The following is a 20,326-nucleotide window of genomic DNA, read 5'->3' on the forward strand; positions in this document are numbered from 1 at the left end:
AAGTAACCACAAAATCTATATACTTGGACAGTTAACTCATTTCATAGATAAAAAAGGACTTATTAATTAGCTTCAAATTAAGGTTTGCCTTACATATTATCAATAATTTAATATTATATGATCAGTAATTAGATAATACAATTACTTTCTATTAAAATCTTTTTTATCATTACAAAATTTAGTGGATAGATTGGAATGAAATTGTTTAAAACTTTACACTTTCAAGAGAGTTTGGTCACCAAGGAGGAGAGAGAAAAGAAGGAAGGAGCAACAACAGTTACAAGGAATCTAGACCACACCAGTGTGTTTCACATTTCTTATTTTGGTTCCAGGGGCACTTTTTTTTTCCCAAAGGAATATCCCACTCAGATGGTTAAAGTAAGGTGAAATCAGTCCTGAGGGCATCGTCCCATCATTGGCTCATAGCAATTCTTGAGTCCTATCATCAGGACCCAAAATTTGTATTCACTGCTATCTCTGAAAATATACCATTCCAAATCTAGCACATGAGAAGAATGTCAGAGAAGCTGCACATTCAGATTGTGACACTGAAGGTTCCTCGGGTCACACTGAGATGCATTTGAAACCTCCATAGAACAGAGACCATCTCTCGTCACTTAATCTTGAGATGTGCCCAGAGTAGGAGTTTATGTCTGTGGGATTCATCAACAATTTAAGATAGTAACTGTGAACTCCTTGCTCTGACTGGTTCCATTTCTACAGTGAAAGAGGAGAGCATCCTGTGTCCTACTTATGAACACATCTAAGACACAGGGTCATGCACATCAGGACATGTGAAATTCTATAATAAGTTAGCTTTTTAAAAAGTTGTTTTTACATACCATGAATGACAAAAAAAAAAAAAAAGAGCTCGGGTACCAGAATCAAAGAAGGTAGGGTCTGAATCTCATATCTACTGCTGATCAGTGTCACAACACTGGGTAAGTTATTCAATCTTTCTAAATCTTAGTGATCATATCTGTAAAATGGGTATAATAATCTGAACTTCAAAGCATTCTTGAAAGGACTGAATGTGTTAATGTACATAAGGTGCCAAGACAAAGCCCGGCACATAAAAAGCAGCAAGCCAACACTGTTTGACAAGGAGACCTTCCCACTGATATTGACTGAACCAGAAGTCAACTGGGATTATGATAGTTTGTCCAGTGAGATACTCTGCCATCTATCTCAGGTGAGCTTAGTGGGCTCAAGCACCTACATAATGATAGCAGATTTAGAGGTTTTCTCCTCATTGTCATCCAGGTAACATAGCTGACCTAAGGTCACAGATTCTTGTCTCAGATAATGTAAGACATATGATAGAAAAACAATTAAATAAATAATAAAATACAATACGTGATAGCATTTCCCATCTCTTCTTATCAGAAAAATATTTCTGAGGACAGGTACTACCTGTGGTTCCTTAGCAGTAGCAGTTTTGCATAGCATATTCTATCTTATGTTTACCATGGCACACGTGTGAACATCTAACAAGCCATGGTTCCTATGCATTAGCAACTGCAGGGTATCTAAGAGATAAGGTAAGAGAGCTGTAGCTTTGATAAAATAAACTGTGTTTGTGTTTGTTTCATACTCATAACTCAAGACTTTTTAAAAAAAACTTTTTATTTAATCATGTTTTATTTTTTAATTTTTTAAAAATCTCTTTGCATGTAAATTTGCAGCAGGAGATAGGAGATGAGAAAATATCTTCTCCTCTGACCTGGCTTAATCTCCTATCAATTATATAGGTAGCCTTCCAGGCATAAAGCTCTGAGATACGTGCCACAAGGAGACATAGATATTTAGCACGCACACTCACCCAGTTGGATTACAATCTAGTTGAAGGATGGTGGGGCTATATGGCAAGTACATAATTATAAAGCATAATATGGTAAATTCTCATCTGTTGGAAACACAGAAGTTTGATACACCTTAATCTCTCACAGCCAATGACCACCAATAACTGTAATCTTTTGCTATGAACTTGGATTTAGTCTCAGAAATTCCCAACACGATGGTCTGTTAAACCAACATTTGATCAGAGTCAATTGTCTATTTAGTGTTCTTACATTATGATGTTGGTGATTCTCGCTGGAAAACACATGAGTTACCTAAAGAGAACTGATCCCTTCATTAGTAGTTATTAGGATATCAACACATTTGATTTGAACAAAGATGTCTAACATTACTCAGCAGAAAACAAGAGCTGTCATAGTGATGGAGAACTAATGTATCTTCAGGGGCCAAGTGATTATTATAAATGAGTGTAATGGGCTGGAAGGAAAACAAGACTGACTGGTCTGGGGCTACAGCAGATCAGACACAGGGGCATTCAGACAAAATACTATCAAGAACAAAATGAAAGCAAATTCAAGGAATATTTGGACTATTTTTAGCCTATGGGCCAGAGTTGCAAACCCCTGGTCTGCAACATAAATGTCAATGGTATGGGAATGTGTTGTCAATGTGATCTTTAAAATGACAGCACAGTGGGCAGCACTGACCAACAGGTCTGTGAGCACCAGAGGCAAGTTCACCATTTTGCTTAAAGCAGGGCCTGAGGCGCCTGGGTGGCTCAGTTGGTTAAGCATCTGATTTCAGCTCAGGTCATGATCTCAGGGTCCAGTCCGTGAGCTCGAGCCCCACGTCAGGCTCTGTGCTGACATCTCAGAGCCTGGAGCCTGCTTCTGATTCTGTGTCTCCCTCTCTCTCTGCTCCTCCCCCACTTGCCCTCTGTCTCTCTCTGTCTCTCAAAAATGAATAAAGGTTAAAGCAGGGCCTGACTGCACTAAGGCTCTTGACTAGACAGGCGGGCCAAGTTACATCTCTGGAAATTCAGCAAAGGTTAGAGAGAGAGATTATAGGTTTATGCAAATCAATCAGATGTCTGGAAATTTGAATTGTTGCATTAGCTGTTTATAGTGGCCCATTTCTAAATTAAAAAGGAGACTTATTTGGATCTTTTTTCCTACTTGACTGATTGAAGAAAAGTGTGATAATGACAAGAATAATACTTATTATAATATGAATTCGGCACTCCTTAAAGAAATACAAGTTTATCTGCTTTCAGTAAATGAAAAACAAAGGTAAGAAGCTTTGTCCCTTGTGCCCTATATATACACTATATATAGATATAGATAAAGTTTACAGCACTTTCCTATTTTACATAATAGAAACTTCTTTTCTAGAAACAAAGTAATTTCACAACAAAATAAAAATGGTTGATCCTAAGGCTTTTACAAATTTACATTATTTTTTCTTGTGAATTTGCTTTCCCAGAGAATTTTTTCTTTTTTTTTTTCTCTTTTTTTTTCTCCCAGAGAATTTCTAAAGGAAGTACTGTGGAGCTAACACTTTTGGAAAGAATTTCAAACAAGATAATTTTTGACAAAGCTTTCATTTGCATTATAATCAGAATAAATATAGTCAGATTCTTTTTTTTTTTTCAACGTTTATTTATTTTTTTTGGGACAGAGAGAGACAGAGCATGAACGGGGGAGGGGCAGAGAGAGAGGGAGACACAGAATCGGAAACAGGCTCCAGGCTCCGAGCCATCAGCCCAGAACCATCAGCTCAGAGCCATCAGCCCAGAGCCATCAGCCCAGAGCCTGATGCGGGGCTCGAACTCACGGACTGCAAGATCGTGACCTGGCTGAAGTCGGACGCTTAACCGACTGTGCCACCCAGGCGCCCCTATAGTCAGATTCTTAAAGAGACACACATGAATTTTAGAAAAATATACATAGATATTTCAAAGTCTTCATTGTGCATTCTATTTATTATATGATATAATCTTGAACAACTTTCTAGGATTCATTTTCTATGAATGCTTTGTTTCCCTAGTAGGGGAATATAATGACAGATCAAATCTGAATACACAATAGTAGAAATATTGGCTCAAACCAAAATAATCAGCAACATATATTGAACCCTCTTATGTCTCTCTTTGATGCTGTCACTTTCTAAAAAAATAGGCAGTATGAATAAATCTTCCATGCAATTAAAAATATATATATATTATCTTAAAATCATTTTTAAGATTCAAAAATAGAAGAGGGTCCCACAGAATGTACTAATGAGAAAGGTAAAACAATCTTTACACTATCTTATTTTTCCTTATTAAGTGCTTAAAATGTACCAGGCACTACACTGTAAATGAAAAGTGGTCCCCACCCATAGGAGCTCACAATAATGGAGATGGAAATATAAACAATAATTATAATGTTGCTGTGAGAGACCAGACACCCTGTTTTATATATATACATATATATATGTATATGTATATATATATATATATATGTATATATATATATATATATTTCATTGTAGTAAGAACATTTAATATGAGAGATATCCTCAAAAATAATTAAGCATACAATACAGTACTATTACCTATGGGCCTGATATTGTACAGTAGATCTCTAGAACTTCTACATCTTGCACAACTGAAACGTTATACTTGTTCATTTTTCTGTTCCCCACTCACAACCTCAGGCCCTGGCAATCACAATTCTACTCTCTGTTTCTATGAGTGACTAATGTGGATATTTCATATAAGTAGAATCATGGAGCATTTGTCCTTCTGTGACCGGCTTATTTCACTTAGCATAATTTCCTCAAAGTTAGTTCATGTTGTCACATATTGTAGGATTTCCTTCTTCTTTTTTTTTTTTATGTTTCTCTTTATTTTGAGATAGAGTGTGCACGTGAGTGGGGGAGGGACCGAGAGAGAGGGAGAGAGAATCCCAAGCAGGCTCTGTGCTGTCAGCACAGAGCCAGATGCAGGGCTCCATCTCATAAACTGAACCATGAGATCATGACCTGAACCCAAATCAAGAGTCAGACGCTTAACAAACTGCGCGACCCAGGCGCCCCGGGATTTCCTTCTTTTAAAGGTTGAATAATATTCCATTTCATCTATATACTACATTTTCTCAACCCATCCAGCTACCAGTGAATATTTAGGTTTTTCCACATCTTGGTGATTGAATAATGCTACAATGAACGTGGGAATACAAATATCTCTCTGAGACCCTGATTTCAATTCTTTTGGATAAATATCCAGAAGTGGAATTGCTGAATCATAGGTAGTTCTATTTTCAGTTTTTTGAGGAACTTCCATACTGTTTTCCATAGGGGCTGTACCAATTTATATTCCCACCAACAGTGAACGATGGTTCCAACTTATTCACGTCTCTACCAACTGTTATCTTTTGGGTTTTTGATACTGGCCAATATTTTTGGTTTGCTTTTCTTATTAAAAAAAAAGTCTCGTTCTCAATGAATGACAGAGGATTTCTGTATCTCAAATTCCAGACATATAAAAGAATTTTCAACGGTCTCTTATTTAGCAAAAGTACAACTGAAAGAAATGAGAATAATAGACTTTTTGAAAGACATTCTTGCTGGAAATTCTCAGTTTTGTCTTTGAAATAAAACAAAGAGTTGATTTTTAATGCTTGTTGGTGATTTTCATTGATGAACCCTTATAAAAAATGAGCTCTCTCAGGAGGTTTGTTGTTGGGTTGTATTTGAGCAGAGTTAGTTATATGTCTATCACTAAAGACCCTCTGGTTGAAGACTCATTGAAGAAATGTCTTTTATTTTTTCAGTAGCAAGGACAGCTTTGCTTCCCCAGAGAAACAGATGTTTTCTCCTTTTTAACTGGCCCTTTCCACATTTTCCTTAAGCTGTCAAGAAATTCAGTGCCAAATTCAATGCTCAAATATAGTAATTGTGGGGTCTGAATGCTGTATATATTGTGTATTTTTTTCCTCCATAAATATTCCCTTTAACTTTTGAAAAAAAGTAACATTCTTTTTTAATTTCAGGAAAAAATATTTTATTATTGTATTGCATATATATTCTCTGTTAAATGACATGAAGCATAAGGAATAATCAATGGATTAATATTTTTTAAAGATTAGGTAAACACTGATATAATCAATCATTATAACCTAGCTCTTAAATTTTTAGAAGACTGTTTTGTATATATAAGTAGTCTTTTCTATTTTATCAGATAGTTGTATTCAAAACAAATCTTGTATTCATAAACTTAAAATTAATCTAAAATCAGATATAAGTATACAAATGCTCAATCCCTCCTTTCTTTCCACCCCTAGAATACTTAAACATTTTGAGATTGAAAGGATGCTAAAGGCCAAATTTCAGCCAATTTGTGAATCATAGTAAAACACAGGTGCAAGTGAAACAAACTGCTGTCACACGAGGGAACATTTTCATTTTTGGTCAAACAATTTGCATGCCTGGTTTTCATTTCAAAGCCTTAGAAAATCCAAGGATCATCAATTATACATTTGTCTTTTCTGTATTTCTGTACTACCTGTGTTTATCTAAGTGTAAGAGAGTAGCTTTGTATTACATATAAAATACTTCATTTCACATATAAATATATATACACATAAATATCTATATATCTGTGTGTACACATACACTGTGAATAGCTTCAGAATGGGAAGAACCAACTCAAAAGCTTCCAATGTAAGAAACAGAAATACACATATTTTATCTTTTACCAGAGCAGTAGAGCTCTTATCAACACAACATCACAACAAAGCGGCAGGAGCCTGGGGGTATCTAAAAGAAGGAAAAAGGAAGGCTGGTGAAAAAAAATCGCCCAGTTTAGAAAGGTGAGCTGCCCAGGTGCAGCATTGTAGAAAAGGAAAGTAAACAGCCTTCCAAGGGCTTTTGCCAGACCAATTTAAGGCAAGTCATAGTCAGCATTAGTATTTTTAGTTTGTATTGTATATGCTATTATTACCGATGTCAATTAGTTTGTAATTTCACTCATCATGTCCAATTTAAATTTTTTTTAACATGTATTTATTTTTGAGAGACAGAGCATGAGTGGGGGAGGGGCAGAGACAGAGGGAGACACAGAATCCAAAGCAGGCTCCAGGCTCTGAGATGTTAGCACAGAGCCCAATGCAGGGCTCAAGCCCATGAACCATGAGATCATGAACTGAGCTGAAGTCAGATGCTTAACCGACTGAGCCGCTCAGGCGCCCTGCATCATGTCCAAGTTAAAAACCTTGATTAGAGCAGTTTAATTCCAGGATGCCTCAAGTCCTAATTCCAAATATTCCATCAAGTGCTCTTTGAAGCATTCAAGCCCACCTGTCATAGTAAAAAATATTATGTCTTTATTATCCACTCATAATGGAATAGGGTATTATTGGGTCAAATTACTACATTTTAAGAAGGCATCAGTCATGCACACGAACAAGAATAGCACTTGTTAATACCAACAACCACCAGCACAACAAGCTGCAATAGCTTTTTTTATTCCTGTACTTTAGATTATAAAATATAATAATCATCAATGTTGATATGGGTGTTGCATGCCAAAGTGCTAGGACTTTGATTCCTTCAGATGTTTAATGCTTTTTGAAGAACTCCTAGCTTTAAAGTATTACCAGTTACCCTGTGTTCTTGTATATTTGTCCTGTTTTTTAAAAAATTGTATCTTGGGTGTCGGGGGGTTAGTATTTGGAAAGGCATTTTTTAAGGTGATAGTAATTAAAAGATTTTTCTTGCTGGCTTGTCTCTGCCGGTAAGAAAAGAAAAATGTACTCAAATAGTACATGCATATATTGACTTTTTATGTCACATTTTAATGTAAAATTCATGTTTTATTTCTTTTAAATCTATATTTAGTTTTATGCAAGGATATAGCCAAGGATTGTTCATTTTTAAAGGAAGGAAAAATTCATTTTGATGTATTTGAACTAACCTGAAAGGAGTAAATATGTTTACAAAACAAATGCATGGTATTTTACAGACTTAAAACCATTCCTCAAATTAAATGAATAATGAAAGAGAAATTCATTATGAGAATTTAAAATACAAAAAGACAAGCTTTCCTTTCTTAAATATTTAAAGTTAACTTAAATATTGAGGGTGCTAAAATTAATAGCAAAAATAACAATTCTGAACAAAGGAACTTTCTTTTTCTTTTTAATTTCCACAAGCAAACTCTGAAATAAAAAAATTAGTAAGATTCTGAAGTAATTTCTTAAAGCACCCTTTTTCTTCCTGCAAAGAATGTCATATTCAAAATAATTTAGCACCATAAAAGTTACATAATCATTCTGACATTCTTAAAAGGCAACACAATCATTTTTCATCAAAATGGATGAAGCATAGTGAGATGCCTTAAAACTCACATATTATCCCATTCAGTGATCCAGTGTTCATTATTAAAAGCAAAAGCATGTGGTCAATTAGAATTCCTTTCATCACAATAAATCAGGTGTTGTTTGAGAATGCTAAACAGTAAACTCAATTAAGACAATTGATAATAATAGTCAAACTATAACCAGGAAAACCCATCTAGAGGTCTTTCTAAAATTCATGATTTAATATAAGAAGTTGTTGGAAGAGGGTAGCCATGATTGTGTTTTAATGAGTTCCTTTAATGAGTTCCTTAGGACATAATCATGGCCCTATAGTTAGCCATCCATTAATACCTATTGACTCACTGTTTTCTCAGCCTATTAGTGATTTTATTAATCAGCACAATTATATTCCAGCACAGGAATATTGTATTTCAGAGGTTTGAGAACTTCAGTGCGCATCAGAATCGTCCAGGGGGCTTTTGGTAGAGATTTCTGGACCTCATCCTCAGACCTTCTGATCAGTGGATCTGGGGAGAGGCTGCAGGATCTGGATTTTTACTAAGATTGCTATGTGATGCAGCTGCTGATGGTTCTAGGAATACTTTAAGAACTACTCTTCTGGTTTAATAACTTTCTAGTTTCTTTTCCTAAGAACAAGAGATACAGTGTGACCAAAAATTTACTAATACTCAAGTGAATTGGGAAAACCTAAGCAATTATAGATTAGGTAAAACGGTCAGCACTCTAGCTAAAAGACAGTTTTCTGTACTAGTTGCTGAGACAAACACTATAGCAGTTTCTGAATTAGAATCTGTAAGAGCAGACAAATTTTGTTCTTTCTGCTACAAGGTACCCTTCCTCTCCCAAGTCACATTATAGGCCTGATTTGACTTATCTGAGGCTAGCATTTAATTCTCAATGGGGGTATTTTTGCTTCAGTCATCTCTCTATATCAGCATCGTCCAATAGAAATAGAAACAGTGTCACAAGAGGCATTTTAAATTTCTCATAGCCACAGGGAAAAAAAAAAAAACTAAAGAGAAACATGAATCAATTTTAACAATATATGTAATTTAACCCCATATATCAAAAATAACAGCATTATTTTTGTAACAATATACAAAAACTTGTTAATGGGATATTTAAAATTTGTATATAAAATCTTTGAAATTTGGTGTCCATTTTATACTTCTAGTACATCTCAATTCAGATGCTAAGTTTTCAGTGATTTAACTGAAAATGTAGTTTAAAAAAACAATAATTTTGTTTACCAGAAAAAATATTTACAAACACAAAACACCGATTCAGTGTTTTTTTAATTTAAATTTAATTTAATTTAAAAACAATTAAAAAAGAATAACTTCTCAGTCTTACTAGTCTGATAGTCATTTCAAATTCCTGAAAGCTGCATATGGGTAAGTGACTACCATGAAAACCAGCACGATTGTATATATTTAACAACAGCGTGGATCCATTTCTTTGGGCAGGAGACCTGGGAAGGCCTATGGACAGGAGATTATATTAGGGAATTCTTGAGCCTCCAAAATAGCCCTTAAATCCTACTGAATGTGGCAGAGGGAGAATTGCACGCCGTGAAGAGTACCGAACTCAGTGATGTGATGCACCAAGCCAGAAGAGGAGGACTTCATCATCAATGAAAATGCCTTTTGGTCAAATAATAAAGCTTCACTGAAGGCAGAACGATCATGGATCCATAACAATTACTATTCTATTGCATTTATTATTCTTAATTTCCCAAAGATTTCTATTTTGAGAACTAAACAGTATTCTAATTCTAATATGAATAATTTTGACAACTCAATCCATTTTGAAATAGTCAACTTATTTACAAATAAAATTATTTATTCTAAGCTTTTTCACAGACTTCTTCTGAAGGAATAACTGAATTACTTAAAATGTACTTCAATTTGTGATCAATTCCCACAAACGAGAAATTTATTTTGATTAAATTAATTTTAGAAATGTACAAAAGGGAAGAGTAGGAATTTAACAATAATTCTAGGGGCGCCCGGGTGACTCAGTCGGTTAAGCGTCTGACTTCAGCTCCTGGTCCATGGGTTCAAGCCCCGCATCGGGCTCTGTGCTGACAGCTCAGAGCCTGGAGCCTGGTTCAGATTCTGTGTTACCTCTCTCTCTGTTCCTCCCCCACTCACACTCTGTCTGTCTCAAAAATAAACATTAATTTTTTTAAATAATAATTCTAGAAGAGCTTCTGTTGATAAACTAATATGTTTCAAGAAACTTAAGGCATTTTTATTGACTTACCTCTGTGAGACATTTTAATGTTTAATATTTTAACACTGGATTCAACTCTTCATTAAGATGGTTATCAACCTTGTTTTACAGATGAGGAAAGTAACACAAAATGTGTACTTTCCTCAAGGTCACATAGCTAGTAAATGACCTCTTCTGACTGGAGAAATGACCTCTTCTGGAGAAGACTGTGCTCTTTCTACTGTAAAATTCTGCCACCGTGAAATAATATAGAATTATTCTATTTGCGAAGACCATTATTTATAGGCCGATAATCTGAGAACAAACATTACTGATATATGTTTCATTCTAATCAGAGAACCATCGCTGGAACCTTAGTGACTGAAGAGAACAATTTTACCTTGGTATATAATTCACAGAGCAATATTTAGAGCAACAAAGGAACAGAGGAATTTACTAGAACTCAGACTTAGGCTGAAGCTCCACTTCAAATCAGAAAGATGCTTTCTTCCCTTGTGTTTCTTGGTCTTCATTACTTAGTTACAGAAACTATGGGCAATGACACATTTGGTAACATGCCAAGATGTCTCCAGTCATCTCCAAAAAATCAAAGAATTTTCCTCCCAAAATATTTTAAAATCAAAATAACTTCATTTAGTTTTTACTCCCTCACCCTCGATTATACCATTTCTGTGAATATGACAATGTGAATACCTAAATTCCCAGACATGAAATTTTCTAATCTCACTGCCTCAAAGGATTATATACATTTATAAAATCATTCTAAACTAATTCTAAGTTTAGGTAACTCAGGTTTAGGAATAACAGCTTGTGCAACCATTCATTGTTTTCAATTCAGGGGTTTTTGGATGAAGATAATAAAATGTTATTTAAAACTCACAGTTTTTTGAGTTCTTACTATATGCTCTGTTCTTTAATACCAGAAAATAGTAGATGCCTTTGAATTGTGACTGACACAAATTATTACTGTAGTTTATAGATTTCCTTATCTCAGTAATTCATGATTGTGAGTAGGCAATTACTAATAGCTATCATTACTGTTAATAAAAAAGCAATGATCTGGGGCACCTGGGTGGCTCAGTTGGTTGGGTGTCGACTTCAGCTCAGGTCATAATCTCATGGTTCATGGGTCCAAGCCCCACATCGGGCTCTGTGCGGACAGCTGACAGCCTGGGGCATGCTTCAGATTCTGTGTGTGTGTGTGTGCACGTGTGTGCATGTGTGTGTCTTTGCCCTCCCTGCTCACACTCTGTCTCTCTGAAAACTAAAGAAGAATTTGAAAAAAAAAATTAATGATCTGGCCTTCTAGTCCTCAAATTCTACTAGTCAGTGTTACAATTTGCATTGTGCTTTATGGCATTCTGTTTAAGTCACCAAGGGAAGAAATATTAGCAGTCTGAGACAATACAAGTTTTCCTAATAAAGCAATGATACTTTGTATTCCATTAGGCATTCACACAACTGGAAACACTAGATATCTGAATGGAATTTGAGGTTTCAGTAAAACTACAGTTGTGGGAATAAAAAATATTATTTTTTAGTGAAGCCAAAGACATAAAAATGATAACTACTAACTAGGTTAACTCTTAAACTAAAAATATTACCTAAACTAGCTCCTATAATAATCTTTTAACATTTTTAAACACAAGATTATATATTAATCAAATTATAGGAAGTCAAATTTCTGAAGATAAGGCTTATGGTTTATTTTAATTTATAAACCCGAAGTTTAACATCCCTTTGCAAGTTGAAAATAAAGAAGACATAAAATGGAAAACTGATTTATAAATAATTTATATAATATGGACTTTGAAGCCATTTACTAATTATATTTTTTTGCATTCATTCATACATTATTTTCCCCTCTCTTTCTCCTTCCTTCCATCCTTCCTTCCTACCTTCCTTCCTATAAACTTTACTTTTTAAAAAAAATTAATTTTTTAAAGTTATTTTGAGACAGAGAGACAGACAGAAAGCATCAGTGGGGGAGGGGCAGAGAGGGGGAGAGAGAGAATAGCAAGCAGCCTCCGTGAAGCCTGACGCAGGACTCGAATCCACGAACCACGAGATCATGACCTGAGCCAAAACCAGGAGTCCAGCGCCCAACGGACTTAACCAACCAAGCACCCTAGACTTTATTTTTTTAAAGCAATTTTAGGTTCATAGCAAAATGGACAGCAGATATAAGGATTTCCCCTATATCCCCTGCCCCCACACATGCATAGTCTCCCTCCCAGTTATCAACATTTCCCACCAAAGTGGTACATTTGATCATAAAACAAAACTGATGCACCTTTATAACCTAGAGTCCATAGTTTATATTAGGTTTCTCTCTTAGTGTTGTACACTTTATGGGTTTGGACAAATGTATAAAGTCATGTATCCATTATTATTGTATCACACAGTATTTTCACTGTGCTAAAAATCTCCAGTGCCTTGCTTATTCATCCTTCTTTCCCCCCCCACCTCAACCACCAGCAACCATTGATCTTTTTATTGTCTGTATGTATAGTTTTGTCTTTTCCAGAATGTCATATAGTCGAATCATACAAGTATGCATCCTTCTCAGATTGGTTTCTTTCACTTAGTCACATGCACTCATGATTGCTTCATGTCTTCTCATGGCTTGATAGCTCATTTCTTTTTAACACTGAATAATATTCCACTGTTTGGATGAACACAATTTATTTATCCATTTACCTACTGAAAGACATCTGGTTTGCTTCCAATTTTTGGTAATTATGAATAAAGCTGCAGGTCACATTTAGGCTGAGATTCAATTTCAGATAGTTTTTGTGAAGGGTGTAAGATCTGTGTCTAGATTGTTTTTTATTTTTTATTTTTTGGATGTGGATGTCCAGTTGGTCCAATACCATTTGTTGAAAAGACTATCTTTTCTCTATTGAATTGTATTTGCTCCATTGTCAAAAACAAAGACAATGTGTGTGTGTGTGTGTGCGTGTGCGTGTGCGTGTGTGTGTGTGTGTGTATGACTATTTCTGAATATATATATATGACTATTTCTGAGTTTTCTGTTCTTTTCCATTGATCTAAGTGTCCATTCATTTGGCCATACTACAGTGCTTTGATCAGTGTACCTTTATAGCAAGTCATGAAGATGGATAGTGTCAGTCTTCCAACTCTGTTCTTCAATATTGTGTTATTCTGGTTTTTTTTTTCCTTTTTTTATTTACTCTCCATATAAACTTTATTTTTTAATTTTTAAGTTTATTTATTTTCAGAGATAATAATTTATTTTCAGAGAATAAAGCTGTGGACATAAGTTTTCAGCTCCTTTGGGAAAATACCAAGGAGTACTATTGCTGGATCATATGTAAAAGTGTATTTAATTTTGTAACAAACTGCCAAACTGTCTTCCAAAGTGATTGAACCATTTTGCCTTCCTATCAGCATATGAATGAAAGTTCTTGTTCCAGGTCCTCACCATCACTTAGTGTTGTCAGTGTTCCAGAATTTGGCCATTCTAATAGGTCTATAGTGATATCTAACTGTTGTTTTAATTTGAATTTCCCTCATTTGCCATCTGTATATCTTCTTTGTCAAGGTATCTGTTAATTATTTTGGCCTATTTTTTAACTGAGTTGTTTATGTCCTTACTGTGGAGTTTTAAGAGTTCTCTGCATGTGTTGGAAATCCATCCCTTAACAGATATGTTTTTTGCTAATATTTTTTCCCAGTCTGTGACCTGTATTTTCATTCTCTTGAATGTTTCTTTTGCAGAGCAGAAATTTTTAATTTTAATGAAGTATAGCTTATCAATATATTTTTACTGGATTGTGATTTTGGTGTTGCGTATGAAAAGTCAATGCCAACCCTAAAATCATCTAAATTTCTCCTATAATATCTTCAAGGAGTTTTACAGTTCCTCATTTACTCTCCATATAAATTTTATTTTTTTAATTGTTTTAAGTTTATTTATTTTGAAAGAGAGAAAGAGAGAGAGGGAGGGAAGGAGGGAGGGAGAGAGAGAGAGAGTGCATGGGGAGGGACAGAGAGAGAGAGAGAATCCCAAGCAGGCTGCACACTTTCAGCACAGAGCCTGATGCAGGGCTCAAACTCACAAACTGGGAGATCATGACCTGAACCAAAATCAAGAGTCAGATGTTTAACCGGCTGAGCCACCCAGGCATCCCGTCTCCACATAAACTTTAGATCGGTTTGTTATATCCACAAATAACTCACTTGGACTTTGGCATTACATTAAATATACATATCAAGTTTGGCAGAACTGACATCTTGACAATATCGATTGAGTCTTTCTATCCATGAACATGGAATATTTCTCCATTTTTTAAGTTCTTCTTTGACACCCACTCTCTTTTTCCCAGCATATAATTAGTGAAGGCCTAATATGTGTGAAACATTGTGTTAGACTTTGGATCTGTGGTGATAGTTTTTACCCCATAAAGCCTTTAGTATGGAAGAAATTCAGAAAGAGTTGATTCAGAAAGATTTCAGTTAATCTCTGAGAAGTAGGGCTGGGTTTTAAAGAGACATAAGAAAAACTCTTACTTTTTTCTCTACATTATATAGCCAGTTTGGACCTTTCTCAAACTAAATTTTTATTATTTTTAAAAAATTAGTTTTTTTTTTTTTTAATTTAGAAACTTCCAATTCCCAGGTGAAGAGCAGGTCAAGAAGAATTAAAATAACAGAATGCAAATTTTAAAAATTTTGAAAATGAGGCCCAATATCTTATAATCTATTTCTTTAGTTTACTTCAATTTTGCAATGTGCCATACACACACATGCATGCACACATATGTAAATGTATTCATGTGCATATTATGTGTGAATGTATACACATGCATACATACACACACATCTGTGCATACATATAAAATAAAGAATCTGAACTGCATTGTTTGTAAAGTAATTTGGGAGTTAGTTTTCCATCTGTAAGGACAAGCGGCTATAAAATAGAAGATAACAGGTAGAAATGTTCCAGGTGGTGAAGTAAAGGAGACTGGTGGTTGAATATTTCCTGAGATAAGCCATGATGCTAGTCCTAACTTGGGTAGTCCAGTGTTTGCTCTGCAAGTCTCAGTACTTGGAGGATGAGGGATGTCTTGTACATATCAGTGGAATCTCCTCATAGATTTTCTAATCCATTAACAGTGGAATTTTCCAGACAAATCTGAGTGAAGATTTAGACAGGATCATTTTTGAGATCCATCAACTGACAATTAGTTTAACTTAAAGATGATTATTATCGTTCACTACATAACGAGATAAAACTAAATCATTATTAAGTCTGATGTTATAAAAGAGAGAAAGTTCAAAGAAACAAAACAAAACAAAACATCTGGCAACTGCACTCTTTCTTGAGGCAATCTGAATAAAAAGTTAAAAAAAATATATCAGCTTAACTCAGATCCTTTGACATTCTTTAGCTTCTTGTTTCTTGTGATATGAATTTATTAAGAACTAGATCTTTCTGAAGATGCTTTTCCTTTAACTTACAACACTGAGAGATACTAAAATGACATTTTTGAAATTTTTGTTCTGCCTCTTTCTAGAATAAAGTCAAAACTTTACTGAAATGCAACTTAACCTCATTGAAGGTAAAGCATTACTCAGTACTTATGGTAATTATTAAGAAGATAGTTCAAGCTGATTTTTTACTAAGAAACAAATATCACACTCGTATATCAGAAGCATGTTTTGCTGGAAATATTTTGGGGAACATAATAAGATTAGTGGATCTTGTAAGAAGTAAAGCTTTATAAAAGTTTTTTTTTTCTTTTTTTAAGGATACATAAGATGATCCAGGTCTAAGTCTTCCGCTTGATGTAAACATTTTTAGACATCCTTAGGGTAGTAAATATATAAGTAAAAAATTATTTTCTAATTTTCCATATTAACTGAGAGGGACAGAGGCAGTATGGAACTAGGATAACAATTTATTTGATTCCATAAAAATTTGTATAATCTTCTGACCGACAGAGATGCACAGGTTTCAAAATTCTTTTGTAAGTGATGCATTCTCACCTCTTCTTAATATAATATACATCTGTAATTTAATAACATCTATAATACATCTATACTATGATGTATAGATGAATACACTGAACCCAACAGAGGTTATGCTTTTAACAGCCTGCTGATACAAAATAAGTTTATTATGCTGGGAACACATCTCTGAAATGGGAGAAGTGTGGGTAAGAAAATCAAGACATGAAGTGGGTGCCAACAGAAAGTCTGTCAGAAATTTGTCATCATATCAGAGGTCACGTGTTTACCACACATAATAAAAACCAAATGAATGAGGAAAGAGAAATGTTTTACACTGAATTTTGTTTGAGATAGAGGTAAACTAACATTGACAGGAAAGTCCTATCAAGACTCATGGTTGCTCGGCTCACCATCTTTACCCTTTATATCTGCTATCAGTCTCTGTTACCTAATGCCATCTAACTGATGCTAGATAATTTATGCCAGTAAGTTCCACTCTTGGGAGATTGGTGAGTAAAAAACTACTTTTTAAATTTAAAACACTTAACAGACATGATTTTATGTGTGTCACTTTTCTTTTAATCTGCATATATCATAGCACAGAAAGTTGAAAATGAATTTAAATTTAGTTCTAAAATCTGATGCAATATGTGCCTCTAAAACTTAGTGTCCTAGTTTATCTTAAAATACAAAACCTTCCTTTCACAAATTAAAAAAATAGCATCTCATAATTTGTCAAATAACTAGTTATGCTAAAGGCCAAGCCAACACCCGCCCTTCCAAAATGAAGAATTAGCTCAAAATATTTCTTTTTTCACTTCAGAAGCTTTTTAAATTTTTAAATAAGACATTTAAAAGCAATTTAATTTGGTATAATGAATCTTCAGAGATGGTGGAACAAATCTTACAATGAGATTCTTCTACAAAGAAAATATAATATAGAAGCTGGTTTTATCTCTTTGTTCTCTAGAACATCAGAGTCATGTATTGATTACTACAAGGGGTGATAAGAATTTGGAGGCATGCACAATCTCCCATTTATTGTTTGGTAGACTTTGTCTGAAGAAGTATAAAATTTAGAAAACTGTGCCTGGTAGGTAATCAGCATAATCAGAAAAGTGCAACAAGACCGCAGACAAGATTGCACTTGAAAATATTATATACAAATAGAAAAAAAAAAGCAAGAAAGCTGATAAAATGGTTATGTGCCAGGACAGTGTATCTAACCACAAATATTCAGTGGGTGAATGGTATACGCCAGGAGCTCTTGCAAGTATTCTCATGTCATCCTTTTCACAATTTTCTGAGGCAGGTTCTAGTGTTCCTCCTGCTTTACAATTAAGAAAGAGATATTAAGGATTTTGCCCAAGATGACATACCTTATAAATAGTAGAGCTAAGATTTGTACCTAGCCCTCAGAAACCAAGTTCATGTCATCATATAGAACCAGCAGTTTGAAAAATAGGTTACTTGCAAACTTATTGTTTTATAAATTAAAAAAAAATAACTTAGGAGCTTTGTTTTGACCACCTAAAATCAGTGTTATTGGGGACATAGTGTTATTTGTAATGAGTATACAGGCTAGATAAGGAGAAAATTTACTATTATAAAACCATTATAAAATCAGCAGAGGATTATGGGTCATCTTGTGTAAGACAGTTTAGAAATGCTGTCCCTTAGAGGAACTGAGGATTTTCAAGAGCTCAAGGTGGCAGAAATGTCTTCATAATTAGAAAATACTTGGGCTGGGGCGCCTGGGTGGCTCAGTCGGTTGGGCGGCCAACTTCGGCTCAGGTCATGATCTCGCGGTTTGTGAGTTCGAGCCCCGCGTCGGGCTCTGTGCTGACAGCTCAGAGCCTGGAGCCTGTTTCGGATTCTGTGTCTCCCTCTCTCTGACCCTCCCCCATTCATGCTCTGTCTCTCTCTCTATCTCAAAAATAAATATACGTTAAAAAAATTAAAAAAAAAAGAAAATACTTGGGCTGGAAAAACATGAATGAAAATTCAGAAACCTGAGTGCTTGTGCTTGTAGGGCAGGGATAGACTGTTCTGGAGAGAGTAGAGGGGGCAGAGTGTGAAAAGGTGAAAGATTAGAGAAGCTAGACCATTTCAAACTGTGGGATCATGACAGGAAGTCAAGTGATCATGACAGGAAGTCAAGTTAAAATAATAACTTCATTATTTTAAAGGAAACACAACAGGAAAATGAAAGTAAATTGTACATAGTATGTGTAAATATGGTTTCAGGAAACTTCTTTCAAATATGTGAGTAGATAGCACAGTGTGTGTGTGTGTGTGTGTGTGTGTGTGTGTGTGTCTGTGTGTGTGTGTGTGCACACGTGTGTGTGTGTGTGTGTGTGTGTGTGTGTGCGCGCGTGCACATGCCAGGTTACAATATAAAACATATTTCTTTTCTGGTCATGGTTTAAAAAGTTTGAAAAACATCAGGCTGTAGGATGGAGTTCATTTATAAGAGACCCTTGAAAGTTACCATATCAACAGAGACTTTATGGGAAGCAGAAAGAAATGGGAGGTCCTCAGATATTTTCTTTAAAGTGACACAAGTTGAGATCAGACTGGCAGTGAAATATAGGATAATTAGAGTGAGGTTAAAATGAGCATTAGGCCTTAGGAAATGGTATCTAACTACAGTAAAATAATAGTTCTACAGGTAAGAATGCAGAGGTCAAAGTACAGATGAAAAGTCAACAATAACAATAAATAATTAAGATCCAAAGACAGTAGAAGATGAGAATACAACAATCAGAGAGGAAGAACACTACAATATCAAGAAAGATGAGAAAGGAGAGTTTCCTGGCATATATTCTGAAGAAGGGCAGGCTGACCTTGCAGTGAAAATATCCTTAATGACCTTTGGGAATGCAGTTTCACTAGAATGTCTGGGATTCAAAGATTTCTGGAACTCAAAGTTGGAGAGAGTGGTAAGGAAATGCAGAAAGAGGGTTGGCAGAAAAAAGAATCTAGAACTCTCATGTGGAAAAAAAAGAGACCAAAAACAGAGAATAACTAATGGGAAAATAACAGCTACCTTCTCGACCCTCCCTCTGAAACTTAGGCAATATCTTTGCATGTTCGAAGTCAGAGAGGACAAAGACTATGGAGACAGGGATTGGAAATACTGAAGGTGAGGAGATAAGTCAGAAAATACGGCAAACTGTATAGTTAACATTAGATTGTTTTTTTTCCCAGAATCCAAACAGGGCCAAGGATAACTGGTACACGCTAACCTTCAATTCAAAGAAAGCTAAGATGATCACACAAAGAAATTAAAGCCAAATTTGCACTCTTCTGCTCTGCCAGAAGTCTTCCTCACCAGCTGCATCCCTCTCTTTCTGTATATACAATAGTACCTCTGAACAGTAGGTAAGAAAATTTTATTAGAGGGGTTGTAAAATATCAGGCTGCCATCAGGGGTGATTGGTGAGGCTCATTAAAACTTGGGGTGAAACTCTGAAAACCTTTAGATCAGCACTTCATGTCCATCATTCACTCTCTCCCAATTGTTGCTGGGAAAAGCCATAAGGGCACTAGAAGACTTAATTATTTCCTATCCACAATGAATCACTGCTCACACAGCTTTACAAATTTAACAATTCATCCATATTTCTCTTAAGTCTGTCATTATAAAAATTTGCTTTTCATGTTGGTGTTCTCTTTTACATTTTATATACCAAATATGACAGAGTATTTAATAAACCATGCCCTAGCATTACTTAGAACTTTGGGAGAAATCTGAGTTGTAGTGAATGGTCTTATCAGTAATATTGTCTATCTCTTTCAAGACTGCTCTAATAACTTCTAAACTCCATTAACCAAGAAATCTCTAAGCATACATGCTAATACGGTTCACAAAAATTCCTAGGCTTTTTTTTGACTGAATAGCTGATATGGAGACAAATTCATATGGGCGGCAAAAATCCAGCTACGGTAAA

General features: G+C 35.0%; 1 protein-coding gene and 1 long non-coding RNA gene across 13 annotated transcripts in view; one reads left to right on the top strand and one right to left on the bottom strand.

Moving 5' to 3' along the window:
• The window catches only part of KCNH7 (potassium voltage-gated channel subfamily H member 7), a 646,875-nt gene that overhangs the window by 437,985 nt on the left and 188,564 nt on the right, over positions 1–20,326 (bottom strand). The window lies entirely within an intron of this gene.
• Positions 1–20,326, top strand: part of LOC102901609 — a 70,101-nt gene that overhangs the window by 23,453 nt on the left and 26,322 nt on the right. For all 7 annotated transcript variants that reach the window (XR_002161501.2, XR_002161495.2, XR_006583256.1 and 4 more), the window contains exon 4: positions 19,584–19,757. This is a non-coding gene — a long non-coding RNA (uncharacterized LOC102901609). The remainder of the gene's footprint in view (positions 1–19,583; positions 19,758–20,326) is intronic.

The sequence above is a fragment of the Felis catus genome, chromosome C1 (assembly GCF_018350175.1).
Source record: "Felis catus isolate Fca126 chromosome C1, F.catus_Fca126_mat1.0, whole genome shotgun sequence".
NCBI lineage: Eukaryota > Metazoa > Chordata > Mammalia > Carnivora > Felidae > Felis > Felis catus.